This window comes from Peromyscus maniculatus, chromosome 15, assembly GCF_049852395.1.
Source record: "Peromyscus maniculatus bairdii isolate BWxNUB_F1_BW_parent chromosome 15, HU_Pman_BW_mat_3.1, whole genome shotgun sequence".
Lineage (NCBI taxonomy): Eukaryota > Metazoa > Chordata > Mammalia > Rodentia > Cricetidae > Peromyscus > Peromyscus maniculatus.
The window spans coordinates 74554914-74571380 of record NC_134866.1 but is presented as its reverse complement, the minus strand read 5'-3'; the positions used below and the strand labels follow the sequence as shown (position 1 = coordinate 74571380).

General features: G+C 45.8%; 1 protein-coding gene across 1 annotated transcript in view; it reads left to right on the top strand.

The window, feature by feature from the left end:
- Positions 1-16467, top strand: part of Iqgap2 (IQ motif containing GTPase activating protein 2) — a 278808-nt gene that overhangs the window by 68293 nt on the left and 194048 nt on the right. The window lies entirely within an intron of this gene.

Genomic DNA, 16467 nt, shown 5'->3' with positions numbered 1-16467 from the left:
TCTTGACACAGTGGGTGAGGAGAGTCCTGTAAACTGCCCACTTGATGTTTTCAATGTATGCCTCCGCCTGGAGGGCTGGGTGGAAGTCTCCAGTCACTCCCGGAGGCAGTGGTTTTCATTGAAATGGAAATTACCTTATGCAGCCTCTCATTCTTGCTGATTTCCCTGGAAGAAGACGCTGTTTAGTTTGCCAGCATTGAAGAGGAGAACTTTCTCCCCCACCCCACCCCACCCCCATCCCTTTACTTATTTTAGTCTGCAACAAGATTGAAGATGATTCACCAAGGCAAATCAGGCCTACTGTTGAAGCACATAGCTCACAATATAAGCCAGTTTGGACATTGGAACAGTGAGGTGTTGTCGGTGGCTTGTGGAAGATGTTTTTGTCTTGTTTAATCCCAGCAATCGAGAATAAGACCACTACCACAGTTGAAAGCCAGATCTGAAACAAGCTTTAATTAAATACTGGCCAGGTGGGCAGGCTCTGGCCCGGTCCATACCCAGGTTCCTGGGAAATGGCCCAGACTAAGAGTTTGCCGGCTTAAGAAGGAAAACCCATGATTCATTGCGTTTCTCATCTGGTCCAATCAGGGGCAAGCATATATCCTGATGTACCTTCAGCCTGTGAACCTCCTGCCCATATGTGATCAAGCACATCAGTGCAGATGGGTCAGACAAACTTGTTTAGGGGAGTGAAAACATGTGGCTTGTCATCTCCCGTAAACAATACCCTTCAGCATTTCAGGAACTGTCTGTCCTTGGGCAAGGGGCTTGCAGATCAGAGGCGTTTTTGCTTTCTGGATCTCTTAGGCATAGTCATTAAAACTTAACATGTAGCTCTGGCTCTCACAGTATCTGAGCATTGTTTCCAAGTCCCTAAGCCACCGTCACCAGTTTTCAGTTTCCCTCATCGACCAATGAAGGACCTGAAGCCATCCATCAAGTAATGCCTTAAATCTAAAAATAACCGTGTTTGGAGTGCTTTTCGGAGAGTATTGGGACTTGAAAGCCCTGAGGTAGTCAGGGAGTGAAAGAGAGACTCAATATGAATTGCGTAAAACCTCTAAGTTCAGAAGTGGGGCAGCATGGATAAGACAGGGCCTAGGGCAGAAATGTGACCGTAAGAAAAGGCCATTCTCTGGCTGCTGCTGTTCCAGCAGTCTGTGCGGTGCGCGCCCTGACACACTTTTCCGCTGATGACTACTGTATTCCCGCTCTGACTTCCAAACATGACCATTCCATTGTAAGACTACCATGGTGGTTGTGCGGTAGAACATCTTTAAGGGAGCCAGTTTGCATGGCAGTGTTGATAATACTACAAAGCCAAGTACTCTTGGACTTCTTGCTTTCAATATGCAAGTTTGAAGGCGTATTTCTTAGCACCCCTGGAAAGGAAGTCCTGTCAAATGAGGATGCTGTTCAGAGTATGTAGCCTGAGAGATTCGTATAACCTCTTTGTCTAAGACCTTGACTTTATCATTTGGAAACTTTCAATGGCATGCTCGTATATGCGGGAACAAGTGTCATTAGTGTGTGCTTTCAAATGGCCTCGACTTGTCTCCTTCATTCCTGGAAGGCGGGTTCCTCCTCGGGTCTTGTCCTTGCTGTGCCATATGTCATGGTCATGTAGTCACGGAGAGCCAGGTAATGTCATTGTGGCTGCTTCTGTTAGTGTTCATCACTAACTACATGTATGTGTTCATTCTCTGCTAAATCTTGAGCAGGTTGTATTTACATTTTTAGGAATATATATATGCACACATATATGCATATGTGTAGCAGCTATTAAAGAAAAAGAGGCCAAGAATTTGAGAGAGAACCAGAGCGAGCATGAGAGGGGTTAGAAGGAGGAAGGCAGAGAGAAGGAAATGGTGTAATTATAATTTCAAAAATTCAAAATTTCTATAGAAAGAATCAAAAATTTACTCGACAGTTTCAATAAGATAAAAACAAAAAGAGGAAGAAAAAGAGACATCTCATTAGAACAAGTATGATTTAAAAAAAATGAGGACGCTTTTGATTGCAGACTTCATGAAAAATACGAAGCAATGCAATGGCATGGCCCTGTCTTTGATTTGTGCCAAGGAAAACTGGTCACACAAGTGTTTGGTTTTCTGGGGCTTTCCATCTGTTTGAGAAGATACTTACAACCCATTATAGCATTTCTTATCTTTACATTACTATACATTTGTGCTCCCTGCCTTGTGTTTGAACCCTTGAAGATAGGAATATCTAGCCACTCGGGTTATTCTGGGTCCCTTTCCTTCTCGCACACTTGCCTTCTGCTTGCAGAAAGTGTGCCTGGAGGCTCTCTGCATAATGTCCTCAGTCTGCCTCTACACCCGCTGTGCCTTTTCTCTGATACCCTCCTCTTCCTTGTGTGACTCATTGTGACACATCCCAAGGACGCAAATTTGAGCTGTGCTTAGTGACCTCCCAATGTCCTCCTAGATGCTCCCTGGTACTCATACCCCTCTTCCCACTGTGGTTCTGCATACACAGGGCTCCTTCTGAGCCAAAGAGGGCTCAATGCGCCCAGGCTACTGTTCTTGTCACCTGCTGCCCTGGGCAGCCATCAATGTACCACAAAGTTCATGGAGACCGCCCTGCTCTCTGCTGTAGTAATAACTCCAGGCAAGCTGCTCTGTGTAAGCAGTGATGCTGGAGATGCTTGTGAGTTAGAGGAAGAGAGGCAGGGAAGCTTGATGGTTTTCTATTAAATTAGAGAGCAAGAACACTCTTGTGCTGGGAAGCAGGGGGTCTGCAAAGGGGGGCCAGTGTTGCCTGAGCTGTGGGCCTGTGCCTTCTCCCCAAGTGGGAGGTATGCAAGTGGCTGATGGGCTCTGTCCCCAGAGTGTGGGGTGAGAACAAACTTACGGCAGGAGTCAAAGACTGGGTGAAAAGGCGGCTCTAGACCCGGCCTCGGGATGAACAGGCTTTCTGTAAACTGTGGAGGAGGTAGGGAAGCTCACAAGGGAAAGATTAGTGTTGCACAGGTCAGGATATTTGGGCCAAGGTTGGAGTAGAGATGGCCCGTTCCAGACTTCGTAGTGAGGGGGAGCAGGGAAGGGTTTAGGAAAGCGGTTCTGGAGAGCTATGAGTGCCAGGCCAGAATGTTTAGGTTTTTCCCAAGTGTTGGCGGCTTCGTGGGATCCAAGAGCTGGAAGCCAACAGAGTGCCCAGGAACAGAATGAAGAGTAGACTGAGAGAGGTTCTCACAGTGAGTGGTCTAGGCAGGAGGCGACCCAACCCAGCCAAACACTGGGCCCCCCATGCATGTGTTGGAAGACGTGAAGTGCTGTGTGCTAGGCAATGGGGACTCATAGGTACACAGAAGTCCCTTAAAAAGGAAAGGGGGAGAAAACCACTTCCCTTGTCACCCAATAGTGAGGAAACAGCAACCTGAAGGGTCCTCTGAAGATGGTGATGCAGTGTAAGTTAACTGAGCTGAGCCTCAGGAAGATCAGGGCCCTGGATCTGGGCTTTGTTCACAGTGTACCGCACAGTACCCTCTGTATGCTGTGTGTGTGTGTGTGTGTGTGTGTGTGTGTGTGTGTGTGTGTGTCTGTCTGTCTGTCTGTCTGTCTGTCTGTCTGTCTTTGGCAGCCCCTTTGAACTACCTCCTGCCTCTTCCTTCACCCCGCCATCCTCTCTCACACAAGGTATCCTTAGGTCTTTTTGGATGCTAAGTCAGAGAACATTACCTCTGTCTCCAACCTTGCAATGCCCCTGCCACACTGCAGCTAAAAGGAAGATGGTAGTAGCAAGGCACTGCTCCCCCGTCATCGCCTTCATGGCTTTGTCTCCTCCCACTCTGTGCATCTGCTCCAGGCCAAGGGTGTCCTCTAGGCTCTTCCCATTCAGCAGCACGTTCCCTTGGGTCTTTCCACTCAGCCGACCTGTCACCAGGTGGGATGTTCAGGTATCTGAAGCAGATAGTCACGACCCAACCATCCTGCTTAACACTAGAACCCCCAAATCTAAAAGTAGATCTTCTTTACGCCCTAGTTTTTTCACCCTGGGTGTTTAACTGAAGGAATCCCTACCAATACATCACCAAGATACTCGCATATTAATGTTTCTTGCAAAAGCAAAACTATGAACCCAACCTAGATGTCCAACAACCATTTTCTGAATACAGTGGGATTTCTCAAGTCATAAGGAAGAATTGAGTAATGTTATTTGCAGGAAAATGGATGCCGTTAGGGAGGGTGGCGTGAAATGAATTAAGCCAGTCTCAGAAAGACAAAAAAAAAATTCATGTTTTCTTTCATTTGTGGTTCATAGTTAGAAAAAAAAAATCAGGTGCACATGTATACTAAATGAAAGTGAAACAAAACCATCCGGAGGAACAGAGAAGACAGATGGGGGAGACAAAGCCGCGCAGAGAAAGAAGCCCAGTGATGCTGGCTGAGTAAATTGTGATTTATCTGCCATAATGAATGTGATCTAGTTAACTTCCCCCCTATAGGGTAGATTTTCATTATAAAAAAGAAAAGTTGATCAATCTTTATGATAGCCTGTATATAAATGAATGATCTATTTCCCCTGATTTTTGTTTTCCTTCAAATGCCATTCTCTCTCAAAATTTCAGGGCAGTTTTATAAAATGTGCACAATAACTAGAGAAGAAAATGTGAAGGCAGCTGTTCAAAGAAAAACCCACTGGGCAGAGGGGTTAAAGCCCATATTCTGAAGTATCTGTAATCTGCAAGACCACAAGAGAATTAATGCCTTGTAAAGAAAGAGACAATAAGGCCATTTCAGTCTCATGAGGAGTTCTGTTATTCCTAAAAACAGTGATGGCTCCATTGTTTCCACCCATGAGGCTTTCTCACTTAGCCCCTTAGCTTTCCAGCGCGCGCGCGCGCGCACACACACACACACACACACACACACACACACACACACACACGACTCTAACAAACATACAATATAGAGAAAAGAATAATTGGGAAAGGATGCAGAGGGTCTTGGTTGGTGGTTTGTATATTTCAAGATGTCTTGCCACCTAGCTAGGTTTTGTTCTGTGGACACACACACAAGCACACACTTGAGTGCACAGGTGCACATGTTCTCTCTCTGTGTCTCTCTCTGTCTCTCTGTCTGTCTGTCTGTCTCTCTGCCCCCCTCCCCCTACTACATTTAAAAAGGAAAGATGTTTAAGGAAATTTAGGCGATCCTAGAAGACAGGGTGGAGACAGGTAAAGCTTTAGGGAGCTTTGATTCAATAGTCTTCTGAGTCACATCCAGAGCTGGCTCAGTTTAATCTCTTCATTCCCATGCTGAAAGGGTCCATGTAGAACACGTGGGTGTTTTCTAAGAGCTGTTTTCATACCATAGCCCAGTGACCCACTTCTCAGAGCAGTTACTTCCTCTAGGTGTATAAACATTGGCCCTGGGAGGGAAAAAGAAAAACTCTTTTTATGTATAAAATACAGATATGCACCTAGTGCATAAATTGATGTACAATATGTCTATGAGTTTAAAAAAAGGCCTCAAAGAAGTTAAGAAGAAATTCAGAATCTTCCTGAAGATGGGAATGAGGTGTCTTCTGTACTCGGGCTATTGGACTGCAGGAGTGTGGGCTTTTAAAAGTCCCGTGGAGAGATTTGCACCCAGGGCATGAGCATTAGAACACAGGCTTTGCCAAACTAAGACCCGTTGGGCCTTTAGGATTTCTCAGGCCAACTAAAGTCCTGAAAGGACTTGTCAGGCTCCTGGGACTAGCTGCCAGGAGCAGAGCTTGGGAACAGGGGAAGAAGGCTGGAAATGTCCAGCATGAGCAAGTTGTCTCCACCGGAAGCAGGAAGTCGTGCTCTTGACTCTAAACCTCTTCCATCAGCATTATCTCCCTTTGAAGTCTTTGTATTTCTTTCTCCTTGGGTCCCCTCTTCCTCCTCTTCCTCCTCTTCCTTCTCCTCCTTTCTGGTTTTCCGAGACAGGATTTCTTTGTGTAGCTCTGGCTGTCATGGTGGGTCGGTCCCCTCTTCTAACTGACCAGTTTTCTCATTTCCGTCTCAAAGTCCTGGAAGAGAAGCTGGGTAACCACATTCTGCTCCTGGACTACCCAGAACTGCACGGAGTAGCTTGGTGGGATAGATGCTCTGGCCTTGAAGGTAGGCGGCCTGGGCCAGGTGTGGTAGCAGCCTCCTTGGAGAAGGCTCTCCCTGGTTCCTGTCTTCTTGAAGGAAGGAATCCAGCCTGGAAATACAGTTTAGGCAGAATTTTACTCATCAAAAGCGAAACACAGTGCACTCTAGAGAGAGATCGAATGGAGCAGGCTGACCCCAAAGGGAAGTAGCAAGCCCACTGGTTTCTCATAGGCCCTTCCTGCTTGTGATTTAAATATTGAGTTCCCCACCTTGGGTACCGTGTTGGTTCATCTAACTCTATGTGCTTGCTCTGGTGCTGAGGTGTCTGTCCTTGAAGTTTTTCCTTGGCTGCTTATTAGGATGTTTCTTTGTGGCATATGTCCTTATCAAGAAAGTGCTTTGTCACCTTCATTTCTGATAAGACTAAAAGAACCTAACCTTAGTTTCAAGGACGTCAAGCCACCATGAGGCGTTTTAGCCATCAAGAGAGACACAGCTACCAAAACATAGTTGTGGTTTCCTTGGTTACTTCACATCTAGCTAACTCTATCTATCTATCTGGTCAGGATGTACCTAACCACAAAAGGGTGGATCTACATGACATTGTCCTCCATCCTGCTCATGTCTGCCTAGCTATCTACTTTAGCACGAGGAGGATGTGCCACCCAAGAGTCACACACAGCTTCCTGGGCCTAAGGAAGTCCTAAGGCCGTTCCCTGGAAAGTTGTGATGCGGTTCTCTATGCAGAACCTTTACCTGCCTCACAAGGCTTACATGCCTGGCTTGAGTATTTGCACTGGGTAATGATCATCATCACCAAGGGTTTTCCCACTGGGGTTCCTTTCAACATCTGCTTGGACAAAAACTGTGGAAGTTTTTGTTGTTGTTGTTGTTGTTGGCCGTGGTAGCTTTGCTGCTGGTTTTATTTGTTTTTGTTTTTGTTTGTATGTTTTGGAGACAAGTTCTCATGATGTAGACCAGGCTGGCCTGGAACTCATAGAGAACTGTATGCCTCTGCCTCTGAAGTGCTTGGATTAAAGGCATGCACCACCGTGCCTGGCAAAAGTTTTCTACTGACTTAAGTCAAGGCTTGCCTAATACCTTAACACCAACAAAGTAAAACTGGACCCCGCCTTTTGGGATATGTCCGAAATGGCGTTTCCAGCTCCTGTGGTCTCCCCCTGTAGATGACAAGAAGCTTGAAGATAATCCTGTAATCATCACCTGTTCCCTGAGCTTCTTCAGCAAGGGTTTAGCATGCGAAGTTTACAGTAAGTTTTGTGACCCAGGCCACGGTTTCCAGGCTGTGGAAAGTTCTTACTTCTTTTTACACAATTTTTACAATTTTTAGCTAAAATTTTCTGACCATCAACTATGAAAGAAATAAGACAGAGTAGAGGTGAATTTTCTGCATGGGAAGCCAACAGCAAGCTCCTCGATGTATAAGGAACTTCCTTCCAACATGGAATGAATGCTCAGTTGGAACACTTGTGTTTACTTTAATAATAGGTCATGCCCGCTAAAGAGCACTCACTACCTGTGAAACACGTGCAAACTCATCAAACTGGAGTAGTGCAAATTATAAAATGCATCCCATTCCGCCAGTCAGATTGACAAGGACTCAAACATGACGGCACTACTGTTAAAGCGAAAGGAAGTAGACACCGGTGCCTTTCGGGTGGGAGTGTCAGAAACAGATACTCCCCCGGGAGGGCAACTTGGCAGAAGGCACTTCTCTGTGGCTCAGCAGATTCTTCTCCAAGCATGCCTACTGCCACATTATTTACAGAAGTGAGAAGTAAGCAACCTGTGTGTGTAGGAGGAAGTGACTGGTTGATGGAATTGTATAAACATGAAGGTGTGTCTTTATCATTCAAAATTAAATTTGTGAAGAATAATGGTTTTGTGTAACTGGCAGAGCCGTACAAAGTAATATCCAAAAGTGTCTGTTGTATAAATTAATATAAATTTGATTAATGCTGACTATATTTATTGCTGGGTAGAGCAACTAAGGTTCTTGATACTTTTCAGAGTTCCTTGGGTCTTTATAATAATAGACAAAAGTTACTTGCGTTTTCAGGAAAAATTATTAAATATTATTGCACAGCCTGGCATATGGAAATAGAATTCTTAGCTATGGAATAGAATGCCCATTAGTAGAATGCTTTAATGATGCCTTTTCTTTAAAAGGTCTACCTACTGGTTCACAAAGGACCAGAGGATTTATAAAATGCTTCCATTGTTAATTTACACTACATTATAGGTTATTGAAACAATGAGCTAAATAGAATTGGTGTACAATAGTAAAAGGAGTGTTTCCCAGCCAGAAGGTCTCGGATTAGACTCCTGGTTGTGGTGGTGACATTTAATAGGTTCTTTAAACTTTTGTACCTGAAAATGCCCTACTCATGAAATCCTGCTAGCCATTTCTGCCCTCACAGGATCCTTGTCAGGCAGTGTTAGAGTGGTGGGTTGGAACCCTGAGCACTGAGTAGCTCAGTAATCTGATGCCCCCCCCCATTTTACTGAGGCAGGGGGTCTCTGTGTAGCTCTGTCTGGTCTGGAACTTACTGTATTGACCAGACTGGCCTTGAACTCGCAGAGATCCACCTGCCTCTGCCTTCCTGGTGTGTAGCTGAAGTTGTTCTGTGTCCCGCCTGGTCCTCAGCTGCTCACACACACAGAGGCTTATATTAATTAAAACTGCTCAGCCATTAGCTCAGGCCTACCACTGACTAGCTCTTACACTTAAATTCAGCCCATTTCTGTTAATCTATATGTCCCCACATGTTCCTTGGCTTTACCTATGTGCCATTACATATTGCTCCCTAGACAGTGGGCTGGCGTCTCCTGACTGAGCCTTCCAGCCTTCCCATAATTCTCCTTCTCTGTTTATCCTGTCTATATTTCCTGCCTGGATACTGGCCAATCAGCATTTTATTTATTAACCAATCAGAGCAACACATTCATAGCATACAGAGTGATATCCACAGCACTGATGCCTCTTCTTATGAGTACATACTTGTAGGAAAGGCATGGTCTTTCTTCCAAAAGAATCAAATTAGAGAAGTGTGACTTGGCAAGTGATTGGTCACTTTATGGAGGACCATTGTAACAGTGTGTTTGTTTTCTGTCTTATGAACTTTAACAGGTTACATTTTATTGTAGTTGTTTTCGACACATTGTTTCTGTAGATGAGCAATCTGGACACAGCTTTACAGAGTCCTGTAGCTAGGGTCTCTCAAGGCTACTGAGAAAGAGTTACTGAAGTTGATTTTCTCTAGGAAGCTTTGCTAGCAAAGCATCACTCTAGTCCTGTCCCCATTGTGGTTGGTGACATTTGGTTCCCAGAGACGACAGGATTCGTGGCAACTTACCTTCCAAAGCCAGGAAACAGGGGAAAGGAAGAAAGGCAAGCAGGAGAAAGCGGCAATCCATGTAGTCCCTGGTCTACAGAAGTGGCAGTCTGTCACCTTGCCAGTATAATGATGGTTAGAGGAAGCACAGGTCAGGGGAGGTGTGGCCTCCGTCCCTGGGGGATGGGAGAAAGCATGAGTAGCCTCAAATGGCATTGATACTCACATGTGTTTCGAGCACAGAACAGGCACATGTGCAGTTTTAGAAAATAGTGTGGAGTAGCTGAGGAAAGTCTTGGCTTCTATTTTAATAGCATTGGCTGGAAAGCAAATTGAAGCCACACTGTGCTTGCTCAGTATTAACTGTGAACCGCGGACAGTCCTGCCTTCTGCCCTCCACAATTTGGAACACATTGAGCCTGTGGCTGTCTTCCTGGAAAAACCCTTATTATCTAAGATCCTCCAACCTAGGGAGGATCGCAGGGGCTCAAGAGTCACTTCGTAAAGGATGAGTAATTAAACAGCACTTCCAAGATGATTTCAGCTCTCCTCACTGGTGTGCTAGCGTCACCCCATCCTTGTTTGGCAGTCTTTGTGACAGTGCAAATAAGCACCATTTCATTTCGCTCAGAGTCATCTCTGAGCTTTAACTTCATTTGTTCTCAATGTTGGAAAAGGAAAAAAGCCTTTTGAGGTTGCTCTGAACTGGCATTCTAACACTGGGTGTTCTCTGCTGGCTCCTCCTTCCCTCGCCCCGCGTTAGCTGAGTCAATTCTTTTGTTCATAGGAAAATGTTGATGAACAGTGATAAGCCTCCAGTGGGGATTGCAAAAGCTGAGACGAGATTGCTGTGTGTGAAGCGTAGACTGAAATGCAAAACAAAGTCATGATTGAGAAGTACACTTGTAATCTAGACGATAAGGAAGAATGACTGGACACAACCCTTTAAGCATCCCTCATGACTCCGTCTCCTGCTATACACAGGTGTGCTGGCCACCACATGTTTCACTTCCGATGGCTGCAAGCTTGGAGAAGTAGAGTCTGGAATATTACACACACACACACACACACACACACACACACACACACACACACACACACGCCCCACTCAGCATGTGCTAATTGACGAAACTTAGCAAGTCATTGTTAAGTCATGAGTCATCTGGCGGTAACACCAAACCTTCCACTCTATTACCAAGCAGGCCAAAGAACCTGTGGCGAGCCCACCATTTTCATCCATGAAGATGACGCCCGGACTTGTTGGAATGTGGGACGGAAGCCTGGCTTCAGCACTTTGTTTTTTTTTTTTTTTTTTTTTTTGGTTTTTCGAAACAGGGTTTCTCTGTGTAGCTTTGCGCCTTTCCTGGAGCTCACTTGGTAGCCCAGGCTGGCCTCGAACTCACAGAGATCCGCCTGCCTCTGCCTCCCGAGTGCTGGGATTAAAGGCGTGCGCCACCAACGCCCGGCTACTTCAGCACTTTGTTAATGTCACATGTTTACACAGTGCTTGACTTTGCAGATTGTTTCCCTGCCTCCTCTTCATTGAACGCCCCCAAAATTGGGGGGCGGGGTTGTGTGACAGATAGTATTACATCCACATGACAGATGGGGAAACTGAGAAGTTTCAGAAGTTTCAAGAAGTTACAGGGAGCCTCAGCCTTCCCATTTCCAATCTCAGGCACATTTTGTTAATGAGCTGCCGTGAAGAGCCAGGAGCGGAGGTTAAATGAAGGTTTTGATGTGTTCCCTACACCCAGCAAGCACTCAGTGAATGACAGCTAATGCTATCATTCATGTTGGGCTCCACAAACACCTTGTCTAGTGGCACTGGTGTCCAGTCCAGTGAGCTCACTGGTGTTTCTTCCTGAATGGTATCAGGGACTTGCAGCCTGGAACTCCTAGTCCGTGGAGAAGAGCGTGATAAGGATTTGCACAGGTCACTGCTTGCTCCCTGGAGTTCTAGCTAGTCTCGCAGACAGGAGAGTTGCTGTGATGTGGGATGAAAGCTTGAGGAAAGATGATGAGCAGAGAGCCACGGGGTGGCGTGCAGCAGGTTCTTTGATTGATTACTTAGGTGTATTAGTGATTCCTTGAAAACGAAAAATAGAGTATGGGGATGTGGTGGGCTTTCCCTGTAAACAGATTTTTCTTCGAGCTGCCAGCTCACGAAAAATGACATGGAGACTTACTAATTATGAAGGCTTGGCCTTAGCTTAGGCTTGTTCCTAACTATTTCTTATAACTTAAATTAACACATATCTTTTAATCTACGACTCTGCCTTTCTTCTTCCCAGAGCTCTCTCTGTCCAGAAGTCCCTGCCATACCCCCTGCCTGGCTTTTGGCCATTTAGCTTTTTATTAAACCAATCACAGTGACACATCTTCACACAATGTAAAGGAATATTCCACAACATTCCCCTACCGTGACATCAGAGGAGGTGTGATGTCTCCTCACCTGGCAGTAGGCTTAGTGCTAATTCGCCTCATATTTCAGCTCAATCACTGTGACTGTCACAAGAGAAACCCCTGTCATGCACTAATAACCAATACTAATAACCAATCACGACACCTGCTATGATGTATTCAGTTGGCCATCTTTCCGTAACGTGTGCAGGGAAAATTTTTTCTGGATCCTTCTTCTGCCCCCCCCCCCCACCTTTGAATTAAATAGAAGAAAGCTAGGACTCTTGGCAGACTTGCTCATAAGCTGGGCTGCAGCTATTGCTGCCCCCGCTCCTGCCTTTTCTTCTCCTTCATCAAAACCCAACGGATCCTGTAGGAAGGATGTTCCCCACCTTCCTGCTCCAGGCTTTAGTGGGTTGTAAAAATTACCCAGCCCCCAGGTCACTGGCCTAAACCATGGTGCGTGTACTCATGCCCACCAGTTTTTAAGGAAAGCCTGCGAGGTAATGGTAAAACAGTATCCAGCTGTACAAAAAAGGTTTCCTTTTCACCTGGACTCTTGGGCCAGTTGCTTTAGTAGCCTAGGAATACATGGGAACAGGGTAAGCGGACAGCAAGTATCCATAAGTTAATTTCCTTTCTCCTAAATTTAGCAGGCTTAATTGCTCTCTCTCTCTCTCTCTCTCTCTCTCTCTCTCTCTCTCTCTCTCTCTCTCTCTCTCTCTCTTCTTTTCTTTTTTTTTTGTGTGTGGAGGTTGTTCTGGGATTTTTTGGTTTTTCTTTCTTTTTTTGGGGGGGCGGTGTTTGGGTTTTTTTCCCCCAATACATGATTTCTCTGTGTAACAGCTCTGGCTGTCCTGGAACTCCTTCTGTAGACCAGGCTAGCCTCAAACTAGCAGAGATCCTCCTGCCTCTACCTCCCCAATGCCAGGATTCAGTCTTCCTCTAGTTGCATGCCTGCTTTCTGAGTCTCCCCAGTGATTCACAGGGACCGGAGCCTCTGGCCTGGAGTTCCCGCGATTGCTCATTAACGGAGGTAGGGGACCTAGAAAACCGGTAGTTCTTCCCACAGCTCGGCCTGGGGCTGGGGCTGGTCATCACTGTGCTGTCACAGCCTTAACGTGTTCATCCTGTTCATCGAGGAACCCCAGGAATGGCAGGGATGCATAGGGAAACACATGGTGCTGACAGTTTCCCACTTGGTTGTCTTGGCTGTCTCTCTCTGATTTCTAGTTTGGTTTTTGGTGTGAGTGGGTGAGTGTGTGTGTGTGTGTGTGTGTGTGTGTGTGTGTGTGTGTGAGAGAGAGAGAGAGAGAGAGAGAGAGAGAGAGAGAGAGAGAGAGAGAGAGAGAGAGAAATATGTCACATGTCACATCTACCATATTGCATAGATGTCCAACTCGGGGAACACTGAACATGTTCATTTTCCTTACGTAAAACTCAGGAGCTAGAACCCATTCGTGCCAGATGATTTTAACCTTTTGCCTTTGAGAACTCGGCTCTAGCTTTGTAGTTTGATATTGTCTTCTTTCCCTACTCGGTCACAGTCATTTTCCTTAATTTAGGTTGTTTTCTTATGTTTAAAAGATAAGATAACCACAGGTCCTGGGCTAGCCTTATCTTAATGATAATGGCTGCTGGAGACCTGATCTTTAATAGGCATCATTTAATTTCATGTCACCCTCTGAACTGCCGGTGTTGCCGGCTTGACAGATATGGAATCTAAGTTTCAGAGTGTTTTGATAAATTGCCAAGGTGATAGAGCAGAAGAACCAGGATCGAGACCTAAATCTTTGTAGCCCCAGCCCTTCCCAGCACTGACACTTTCTGTCTGGGCAGTATGTTAGACACACAAGGCCATGAAAACAATTGCTGGGTAAATGTAGCGTTTCTGCCTGGTTCTAAGCAAGGATAACATGCATTTTTTGTTCGTTTGTTTATACATATAGCTAGAAAAATGCAAGTGGAGACAAACTTCTTTAAGACTCATAGAACAGAAATTGTCTTTTTTTAAACCTTAATTCTTTCTTTGTGCTGGTTTTAGTTTTCGGTTGCTTAGTTTGTTGGACTGGAGACTGGATCTCATGCCACAGCCACCACACCAGGCTGAAAAGAAGGTTTCTTGGTTATCCCAGCAATATTGCATGCAAAGGTCTGCTTATTCAGAGGGTCTGAGGCCCCATCGCCCTCCAGCTCCCACTATCCCCATGCACCAGTGAAGTCTGAGTCTTCATGGTCTGAGCAACCTCCTGCTCTATTTTCCTCTCGTTGTCCATCTGTAATGGAGGTATGTCTAGGGAAGGGGGCGCTCTCCTTTGCTTTGCCCATGGAAACATTGGCCTTGCTAGGTCTAGGAGAATAAAATGCTTGTTCTGGTTGCTGTGGCAACTGCATTGTCAGGCTCAAGATTGACTACAAAGTTGTGCTGCTGCTTTGTGGAAAGAGAGAGAGTGTCGACGTGGCCCAGACATGACCAGTTCATTAATTCCACAGGTGTAGCCACAGGGCCATGCTGGGCTGCACAGGTGCATAAAAAACAAGATGAGTAAGGCTAAAGCTGTTCAAACAGAAAATCATTGTTCCTGTGTACAACTGTTAGTTCTCACACGGCCTAGCTCTTACTAAATGTGATGAGGTGACAGTGCTGGATTCACCCATGTGTTTACTAATTAAGGCATCACCATTCGCTCTACCACGATGTCTTTGTAGGGTCTGAAAATTCACTCCCCATAACAGCAACACACCATTGAATCGTTCTTTTCAAATGGCTCTTAAACGCCACAGCAGCCACTGCCATTTTGCTGAGGCTGATCAAAGGGACAATGGAAGACAGCCATCATTTGTGCGGATGTTTGACACCAGTTTCTAACTTTAAATAATGCCTATCATCATCATGCCCAGATCAAAATGGATCTCCTAAAATTTAATTGTGAGAATAATATGATAGGAAACATGGATTTATGTGGTCTGAACTCTTAACGCATAGTTAAAAAATTGTCTCTAATATAAGGAAGTAATTCTTGAGACTGGAGAGCTGGCTCAGCCATTGAGAGCATTTGCTGGTCTTATAGAAGACCAGGGTTCAGTTCCATCACCCACATGGCAGCTCACAACTCTCTATAACTCCAGTTCCAGAGGTTCCAGCGCCCTCTTCTGGCCTCCTCCAACACCAGGGATGTACCTGGTGTGTATATATACAAGCAGGCAAAACACTCATGCACAGGAAATTAAATTAATCTTTTTTTTTTAAGTTAGTAATTCTCAGAGTATTTTTTCTTATGGGAGGCTCCTCCAGAAAGTGATAAACCCAAGGAGAGTCCAGATGGGCTTTTATTTTTCATTTTTAAACTATTTTTATGGTGATACAGTTGGATGTTGTGCCGTGTTGGATTAGTGTGAAATCTTCGGGGTGGGGGGAAGGAAGATTCATGAGTTGTTTTGGTCGTAGGCTGGACTGATAGTCTTTCGGGGTGTAGGCATTCCCTATTACTGTGGTGATCTCAGGAGATAGCTGCCTGGAATCTGGTGTCCTTCCAGAACTGGCTGGGCTGTTTGGTTCTTATCAGGTGCCCTACCAAAGCTGCCGGGTTTCCAAACGATCAAAGCTCAAACTGACTTCATCAGTGGCCTTGACTTTTAGAGCCGGGTCTGACAGAACTGCTTGCATCACCAGCTGTGTTCAAGTGAAGCCGGGGTGGCAGGCGTGCCAACGGAGCGCATTTGCTCCTCCTACCTGGGCATCAGGCATGCCAAGGGAGCACATTCACCCCTCCTACCCGGGCAGCAGGTATGCCAACGGAGCACATTTACTCCTCCTACCTGGGCGTCAGGCGTGCCAACGGAGCGCATTCACCCCTCCTACCCGATATTTCTAACCTTGCATGCGCCCTCTGCCACCAAGTCCTGTTGGCAGTACCTGCTGTAGTGTGGGCAGCAGGCAGTCTCTGGCTACAGTACAACCGAATGCCTTCAAGGTGGGGCAAGTGAACCAGCGCCTCAGCTCTCGTTGCTGGAGTCTTTGCTTCCTATGGCGCCGTTCTTTCTAATCGTTCTTACGACTCTCCTGCCGATCTGCCTTCCTTAGTGTGTGTCCAGGGGGAGCACAGTTCCTCAAGACCCAGATCTAGGTTTGTGTCTACCCAGGCTGTGCTCATTCTCCTGGGATAAATGGATGTGGGCGAAACTTTCATATGCCTCCCAGGTGGACAGTGGCCCTGGCCACTTCTCTGAGTTCCAGAGTTATGTGGTTGGGAACTCACCCTTCTTGTCTTGAATGACATACTTAAGATTTCTGTAGCCCCTTCAAGCCTGTCCCTCAATCACAAAATAACTACATTAGTCTCTTCTGTGTACCTTTTCTTGTGGGGAAGCAGTAATGTTTTGCACATGTGTGTGCTTGCGTGTGGAGTCCCAGGAAAACCTTAGGTATCAGTCCTCAGGTGCTAAACAGATTATTATTATTATTATTATTATTATTATTATTATTATTATTATTTTAAAATTATAGGGCATATGGCCTGGAACTTGCCAAGTAGGCTAGACTTCTGGCCAGTGAGCCTCAGGGATTTTCCTGTCTCAGCCTTCCTGGGGCTGGGATTACAAGTGCCTCCCAAA